The sequence below is a fragment of the Meleagris gallopavo genome, chromosome 1, assembly GCF_000146605.3.
Source record: "Meleagris gallopavo isolate NT-WF06-2002-E0010 breed Aviagen turkey brand Nicholas breeding stock chromosome 1, Turkey_5.1, whole genome shotgun sequence".
In the NCBI taxonomy this organism is placed as follows: Eukaryota; Metazoa; Chordata; class Aves; order Galliformes; family Phasianidae; genus Meleagris; species Meleagris gallopavo.
Window position 1 is genome coordinate 147,677,988 of NC_015011.2, and position 9,570 is coordinate 147,687,557.

Consider the following 9,570-nt stretch of genomic DNA (forward strand, 5'->3'; position numbering starts at 1 on the left):
TTTCCCATGCTAGCAGGTATCAAAGTGCCTACATCAGAAAATCAAGAAAATCAGTGCCTAGGAATCTACTAGAAAAGGTGGAAAATTGAAAAAGAAAGGAAAAAAAAAAGTGTTTTATACTTGTATAACTAGAGAGTTAGTGTGAAAACAAAGGGGCAAAATATTAGTGAGAGAAGGGTTATAACAATAATATCACATTGCTGATATCTGCAATAGCAGGTCAAGATCCTGGCATACCAGTGCATGCAATTGCAATTGCTCAGGACAAACAGCTCTGAAACAGCAAAAGACAGTGAGTAAATCCTGAGAACTCACGAAAGTAGAACAGACTAGAGACATTAATTACTGCCAACTTCTAAAAGATACAGTGAGACACATCCAAAAGCAGTGCGTTCCTAGGAGAAAGCCAGAACGTTTCAGGAGGGATTCTACATCTGAGTTGACTTCCTTGTCACTACAATCAGTCTATGCAGACCATCTGCATGGAAACTATTGAGTCATGGCCTGAAACACAAATTGATTACCTGAGGCAAGGACTGGGTTGGCCATGGGAGCACAGGTGAAGGCCATGACCCCATTTAATAGCTGACTACCACTTGGAAAGGATCTCTTTCTGGAGATCCCTCCTTTTTGGAGTTGTTTACCATGAGCCTAGATCTTCAGATATGGATGAGCATTTCTTCTGTCTGTCTCTTTTCCATTGTGATAATCTTCCCATCTATAACACCTGTAAAGTACCATCCTAACCACACTACTCTTCCAACTGTGCATTTGTTGACTGTACACTGCCTAATAGAGACATCTTAGAGCCTGGAGTCTGGCTAGCCACACCTTGCGTCTTGTGTCCTGAGAGTGCAAGAGACTGAAAATTATATATGTTTTAAAATACTTTCATCTTTCCTTCCCATGAGGTTCAGCAATGTACTGAGCAACGTTGCTGCTAATGTTGCAACGCTGTTTTCTTCAGGGCAGACTGGAAATAGTTTCATGTTTTCTAGGGTCTGTAAAGGATATGTATACTGTCATAAGCAATTCAACATCCTTTCATGTAATACAATCTGGTATATGAGATACTCTGTCAAAGCTCAGGATCATCTCTAGTGACAAAGTACAAAAGAAAGCTAGAATTTTTAGGACTAGATGAATTTCATCCTAAAAGAGAGTTCAAAAATAAATAGATGAATTGATACCACTAGAGCATGGAATTGAATACCTTGTGGTATCTGTCAGAACCAGAGAACACACAAATAAATTTAGATGTTTTAATATAGGAAAGCAATCTGAATGACTAAATATAGGTATTATTGCCATTTCAGATAAATGCTTGAGATATCTGCATACACCTAGCATTGTTGACCCTGGATCTATGGGAGATCAGCTGTACCTGGAAATTATGGGGGATACCCCATGACCTCTAGAATTTCACTAGATATCTAATGTTAAACTCTTAGATTACTCCACATAGAGAGCTTCCAGAGATTTACAGAATTATTATTATTATTTTTTTTTTTGCTGACATATGAGAGTTCACAGGGCATTTGAGACATCCAAACAGAACAGGAATATGCAGCACAACATTTATATCAAGCCTGCACCACTGATCAGTAGCTCAGGTGAGGAAAGACTCTTTGTGTTCCGTAACTGCAGATAAGAATATAAATATCAAGTTGGCATTATTTATGAAAACAGCGAACAGCTGGAAATCTTCAGCAGAAACAAGGGCTCAAATCCCTGAAAACAGAGAAGTGTTAGCAAGATCTCAGCATCCTTTCTTGAGGACAGTTAAGTGCAAATTAATCACATTTGCTTACGAAAGATCAGCCTATTCCTCTAGTGTCCTTTACATGAACTTAGCTTATTCTAAAGTGAAAAAAACAAAACTCCTGAGGGAAGCCCCTTCACTTGAAGATCTTTACTCACTGAGTGTGTGGAAAAGCATGAAACAGTTCTGTAAACCACTAATTAATCAGCCAGAGGGGAGATAATGGGTGTGATATAGGTTTTATGAACATTGTGGAAAACAGAATACAGATGGAGAAGGAATGTAATGTGGTGTGTTGGCTTTGTGGAATTATTATCTATCACCCATAATTGCACAAGTATAAAATAAGTATTTGTCTCTGTCTGAAGATTGACTTACTGTACACTGGGGTCTTGGGCAACGCTTATAATAACTGAGGTGATGCTGTATGGCCAATTTTTGGACAACTGAATCCTGCTCTGTGCATCTTGACATGAGCTGTTCATTCATAGGGAATGAAAGTGTAGTTCTCAAGTAAACATTAGTCATATGCATACATTAGCATATTGTCTTGCCTATGTGGAGGAGACGAGGATGGAAGGTTCTGCTATTGTTTAGTGGGCTGGCACCTGATGCTGTTCATTGAGGTGATTCCCTCTTAGCTTGAGGGTGTCACCCTGTACTGTCCACAGATCTGTACATCTCTTGGCTATTAGGGTGAACTGGGAACCTGAGGCTGAGCAGGAAGGAATTGACTTGACTGGGCTGCTGAAGGGGTCTGGATCCTCTGCTGATCTTCCCCATGTCTCACTTGTCCCTCAGCTTCTGATACTCCTGTGTTTGAGAGCATATTTCCCCCGACTCCTAACAGAACCTTCCACCATCACATAAGCAGAGTTACAGGGGACAGCTCAGAGCCTCTTGAACTTTTCTTGTATGGCAAGGGGCTGCATGTCAGGATCTTCCCCTTGAGCAGGTACAATTCTCAAGGCTGCTTCTTAATATGTTTGTTACCTGTGATACATTTTAGCAAGTGACTAATATCTGGCTTCTTGAAACTTCTTGCAAGACTGAGATATTTATCTGTTAATAGCTTGCTAACTTGATGTGGTTTTTAGTGATAGAAGGAACTGATTGCACATGAAATCCTTTAGACCTAAACTGTTGGACAAGGGGTTAATTCTAAACCTCTCCTTAAGAGTTTTGTCTAACTTTGTTCTCTATTCAGTACATAATCAAGTGACTTTGATTGTTAAGTCACATAAGCTTTGTTAAAGTAGTACTTTGTATCAATAAAATACATTGGTGTTTCTCTCCCATGAATGGAGTGAGTAATCTTCATTGTGACACTCTGTGACTGTGAAGACAGATGAACCTCCCAGTTCTGGGAGCAGTACAAGTAAGCTAATGATCACTTGTTTTGTGTATCTTCTGCATCAACCCTTCTCTTATCAGTGCTGGCCAAGACGAGGATCTTGCTTGCTCTGCCTCACATTGAAACGCAGAGCCACTGCTTCCTCCTGATATTCTTCTCAAACTCTCCAGGCCACTGAAAGAAGTCAGAACCACTTTCCCATTTTGCAATGAGGGAATTAGGAATCGGGAGACATCTCAGAGCTCTTCCCTAACCCTCAAATATCCTGCATTTCTAGTGCCTCGCTTCACTGAGGATTCTGAAACATAAGTACCTGAAAATCAAGGATGTTCTGGGCCTGACTAGGGCTTTGAGCAATGGATGCTCCTGCAGAGAAGCAGCATGGAAAAAAAATGTTGTCTGTATAGACCTATTTCAGAAGTAGAGTCAAGTGGATACTCTTGCAAAATTGGCCAAATTGTACATAAATGAGACACACATAAATAATCAGCAGATGCAGGAATTGCCACACAGGAACAGTCTTTTGTATACAGGATACTTAGGAGATGTTTTGTATGTAGCTGCAGGAGTCATGTGATTTCTATTCACTGGAGGGTTAACTTAGGAACGTGGACCATCTGCAAATGGAAATTCAGCAGAATGACAGATTGGGGAATCTTTCTTTAACCAGCTGGAGATGACATTGATCACTGACTTCTGTTACTACCCAGAATGCTGCTGAACATCCTGTTTTAGATTGCGAATTACCCATGCAACGTTTCTAATCAACTATTAAACTATTAAACAAAACAAAAATCTCTCCATCCCTGAGTATCTGTGTTAACGGAACCTGGTCCATAGATTCATTTGTTCTGTCTGATTACCTGGCTTTTTTTTTCCTTCAGAATACCCTGTTTGCTATCTGTATTCAGCAATTGTCTTACCTTTGGTATTCGAATACTTTACCTTTTGGCAAATGCTAATTTGATAGGAACTACAGAAATGTCCTAATGTCCTCTACAAGTGACATATATTTATTGTGCAGTGGGCCAGCTGGCTGCTGTCATAAACTCATTGTATTTTATTTTATAGGCTCTCTGGAGTGTCACATGATTCCTAATTAACATGGTCCATAAAACATCTGAAGTCTTTTCTGGGTGCAAGGATCACGTAAGTATGCATTTTAAAAGAATGAAATGACATATACAAATGTAGGTAGTTGCAGGGTTACTGAATAATTAAATTGCAGCATGTTTAATGTTGGGACTCAAAAATTGTTCTTTGCAAAACCTTGGCAAAGAACTCATGCTATCCAAATAGGTCACTGTTCTTGTCAAAACATACAAAATTTTTGTTTTCATTGTCAAGAATGCATCCTCTGGCTATTTCTGTGATTCTCCATTCTCATTCTTCCCTGTGAGAGGGCTTGGCCAGTGAGTGAGCTTATTTGAATCTGTTTTTTTTTTTTTCGTCTTTGTCAATAAAATAATTCACCAGGGTAATATGGGAGATAGTTGGAGAAATAGCAACCATATAGACAGTATCCAAGATTTTACAAAATCCTTCTTCAAAACTTGGACTATGATTTAGTTTGCTACAAAGACCCTGAAGATATTACAAAGATCCTAAAATCTAATGCTGATTTGAACCATCATAATCTTGTAGACATGGAAAAAGAATGAATGAATAAAACGAGAAGGTAATTATTTTGATGTTAAGAAACAGTCATCCACTCCCAGAGAAAGAAAAAACTGGAACTTAGTTGTCAATTCAAGAATTAATTACAATTATTGAAAATATCAGAAAAAACACATTTTAAGTACTCAGAATTAAGCGCAACAGTAGAGAAGATGTCTTCACATTTCTATAATAATCGAGACCTAAGTTTGGAAATATATATATATGATTTTTGTCCCTGATGTAATTAAAGATGAGAGTAATAACATATAAGAATTTAATCTTAGCTAATCAATAATATAATGATAAAAGTACATCCATAAGGTTGTTAATCCTATCTTAAAATAGGTGCTTAGTTTTACATTTGAAGGAATTTTTGTTTCTATTAACCATAGAATGAAACTGGATGACTAAAATAGGACAAGTAGTTTTTAGATAGGAACAGGTGGGAATCATTCTTATTTTAGAAAGGATTTTGTTTACTGTGAGAGAACCTTTTGTTCTACTATCAAAAGTTTCCCATGGGCATAATTCTTTAAACTCAGGAAGATAAGAAAATTTAACACGCAGTAGTTCACAGCAACATGAGGTGTAATTAAAGGGATCAGCATGTGTGATTGTGGCCAATTAGCAGCCAACAGAAAATTCTTGTTTGATAACTGGTTGTAAATCCTCAGCATTTAAATGTGAACTATAATAGTATTAGCTGACGCTTTATTATGACACTTGCACAGAGTGATTTTGTGCTCTCTAAGATTTCCTAATCTGGCCTCCACTTCTGGTCCAGGAAGAGTACAGGTTTCCAAAAGTCCTGACAGCCCAGTCAGCAGCATCTCAAAGGCTGCTGTATATTTTAGCAGCCAGATATTCCTGGCAAATCAAAGAGGAAAAGTAAGACTGGAAGCCTAATTATACATAGAATTAAGCACTTAAATGCATTAAGAATGCAAGTGTGAGTGTCATGGTTTTATGACATTCTTCCATGTTTTTTAACATATTGTCAATGGTTTTTTCATTGGTTTCAATGTTCTGGATTCCCATTTAACCAAAAGTCTTATGTGCTCTGATTGATGTCTTCTGAGCAGTATTTCTCATTCTGTATTTCTGCAATTATTTCCTCTAGTAAAACATTATCTATAGTTGCAACAACACAGTAAGATACATTCAGTTTCTGTGAGCATAAATTTGGCCACAGTCTTTATATTACTTTTTCATTTTTTATTATCAAGAACACAGACAGTTAATTACAAAGTGTAATGTATGTCCAGTATGTAAAAGGAACTTGACATGCCAACCAGAAATTGTGAGATTCTGAACACTTATATTATGATTAAAACGTTTTCTTTTCCTGATGTTTGTATTTTTTTTGCAGACTCATTTTATACTATATCAAATTACAGCATAGTTTTTCTTCATTCTTATGCTCTTCTGGGCATGTAAAATATTTATTATTTTTATTATTATTACTATTATTATTATTATTATGGTTATTGATGTTCTTTTTGATATTTCTCTGATTCTTTTAGTCAGTTAGCATTTAAGATTTCATGATTTAAGTACTGATGAGGACTAAGCTCATAAATATTCTAACTAAAAATTGTTGATGGCACTAAAGATCATTCTGAAACTTCAATCCCTCCTATAAATTTAGCAATAACATTCTTTTTGCAAAGCAGCTACTTCAGTTTTAATATCATTCAGCAAGTTGTTAATTAGAAGTGGATAGAGTTACAGTCTTGAAGTCCAAATGCATGCTTAAGTCACACTGATCTACAACTACTTGAAATACATTTTTTTTTCTTAAATTTAATCTGCTTTTTTATAACAACAACAAAATAATAATAATAATAATTGGCCATTATTCTAAATGATATTATCTTTAAGGATAATTTGTGACTTGCAGTTGTCTTCTTTTTGGATACCAACTGTTTATTTCATGGCTGTCCAATTTAACTATGCTTTTCATAAACTCAGTCTACACATTTAAGTTTGTCAGGTTGCTGCTATGTCTAGTGAATTTCAACATTTAAGAACCTCATTATCTTTTGTTGCATATTTGTTTTCAAAATATCTCTATGGGAGTACTTCAAACATGATTAATTAACTGATTATGATCTCTACACTTTGGTAATGAGAGATACGATTTTAAATATGAGGAAGGGATGTTATTCATATATAGTGACATTTGTGATGCTGTCAGCTGACTGAATGTTGAACTAGGATTCAGTTGCCTAACACCACACACACACTCATGCTTGCAGTCTATGCACACATACCATCATCCACCATAAACTACCACCTCTCTTACATAGACATAGACACAGACATCTACATCTGCATCATCTATATAAGAATTACTACACTCCTGGACAGCTTCAAAGTTCTTAGGATATAAAGTCCATTTTTGAAAACTCTGAAAGGAGAATTGCCAGTCTGAACAGAAGCCCATTGGCAACTTGGTGGGCAAACAAGGACACATTCGGATTAGACAAGGTGGTAAGAAAACACTTGAGAAGATAAGGTGATTGCAGCAGAAATTCACAATTCATAATATAACGTATGCCACTGTATATCAAAATACACCAATGTACAGTGTCTGGGTCTTTGATCTAAAAATGAGAACAGGTTCTCAAAATGTCAGGTTTTTTAAAACCATTTTCAGCAGGAAACCACACATCAGAAATTACACACTGGGAAAAACCAACAAACAAAAAGAGACCCTAAAAAAGCTGCAGAAACAACATTAGGTTCACTATTTTCTTACTAATAAAATAAAAGCCTCTATTACAGAGTGTTTTAACAAGATGTTGAGAATTAAGCTGTGGAGATATTTTACAATCCCTGTTAACTACTTTGAGGTGTTATCAGAGTTTGTAAAGAGTTGCAGCTGCATCTCCCGTAAAACAGTCAGAGCCTGGCTTGTAGACATGAATCCTGTAAAGCCTGTGAGGGTCTGAAAAGCCATATGTTAGATATGTTGAAAATTAAAGAATTCTCTGCTAAAAACAGGGCTTTTGTTTGTTTTGTTGGTTGGTTGGTTGTGTGTGTGTGAGTGCCTAAAGCAAGAGGAATTTGAGACGTTATATATAGGTGTACATGGACGAAATTTTCATAGTAGCCAAAAGTGTGAGAAAGGGACAGATGCTTGTGTACTGCTTAACAGGCTAGGGTTACAAAATAATTACGAGGATATTTACCATGCCAAACATCAAAAAGTGAATCCGAGGAGGATAAAATCTATTAATTAGGACTATCTTTCATCATTGCACAAGAAAAGGAAGAAAGTGACAACTACTGGTGAAGCTGCATGGTTGGCCCCAGAAATTTAACAGCTGAACATTTAACGGGAAGGAAGCCTCTCAAGTCTCTCAAGTCTCAAGCTTGTTATTAATGTCCCTAGTAAAGCTTCAGTTATTAATCCTCCAGCTGTATGCCAAATTTATAAAGGCAAAACAAGAGGGTTTTGTTGTTGTTGTTGTTGTTGTTGTTTTTCATTTTTATCAGAGGTCACAGAAATTATGGACTGACTCGTGATGATACACTGAGCACCATTTCAGGCAGGTGTTCCTTTGCTGTTAGCTATCATAAACTGTGTCTCCCCTACTCCCTGTTAAATGTCATGAATCTTGATCAGAGGTACCAGAATTTCCCTCAGAAGACTTTTGTTTTCTGTAATTTAATGGTACTTTAACTTCTGACAATCAACTATATCTATTCTGTAAACAACTTGTGCATCTTCTGAGACATTTGGTCTTAGAAAATCTGGTCAAATTTTAACAATTCAACAGGATTTATTATTATTATTATTATTATTATTATTATTATTATTATTATTATTATTATTATTATTATTATTTTAATTACAGTGAAGAATACCATTCTTTGAAGACATGATCTTTCACCAATATTTTCCTATACATAGTTCAAAATAACTTTAATACACTCTGGTCACACATATCTTCTTAAATGCTTCCAGATTTTGTAATGTCACTAGGAATTCAAATTATCTAATAGATTATTGAACAGCTCATCATTCCAATGCAGCTATAAAACTTGAGTATTACTACCTCCTAAAATGATTCTTACAATACATTTCAATGCAAAGAACATTCTGTAGTGAAATCTATACAAAGGCAGACTTCGTAATATCAGTGTTATATCTGAACATTAATTAATTAGCAAATATTACTTCTCAAGGTAAACACTAATTAAAAATTGAGTTTTATAGTGACTCACTAAAGAACTAAGAAAAGATTGTAAATTGTATACATAGTACATATATAATCTCATCATCCATTAAGAGTGATAGCATTATTCATAATATAAAAATAGTACAGATTAGCAAAGACGTGTTTCCAGTTTTGAAATTTTTACTGTGCAATTAAAGTGAAGATTCATCTATCACAAGCTAAAGTAATGGGCTCACTTAAGACAAAAGGATCATATCTAGAATGTGATAATGCAAGCTGTTACTTGCATGTGTACAGATTTGTAAAGGATCTGTGTACAGAACCTTGTTTTCTTTCAACTTGAAGCTTATGCGTGCTAATTTCAAAAGGAATTTTTAGCAAAATGTTAATTGATTTAGATCAGGCAAGAGCTGAGTGTTAAACAAAATCTAAGCTTTTAAGGACAGGTTTAATAACAGTGTCAGTTTCTTAACTCTCTCTTCTATTCCCATACAAATTGTAAAATTGTATCAGTTCTGTCTAGTCCCCTAATTGATACTCAAAATGATAACAAATAGCTATGGAGTTTAAGCTATGTAATGCCCTCTCCCCCTTTCCTTCTTTCCCTC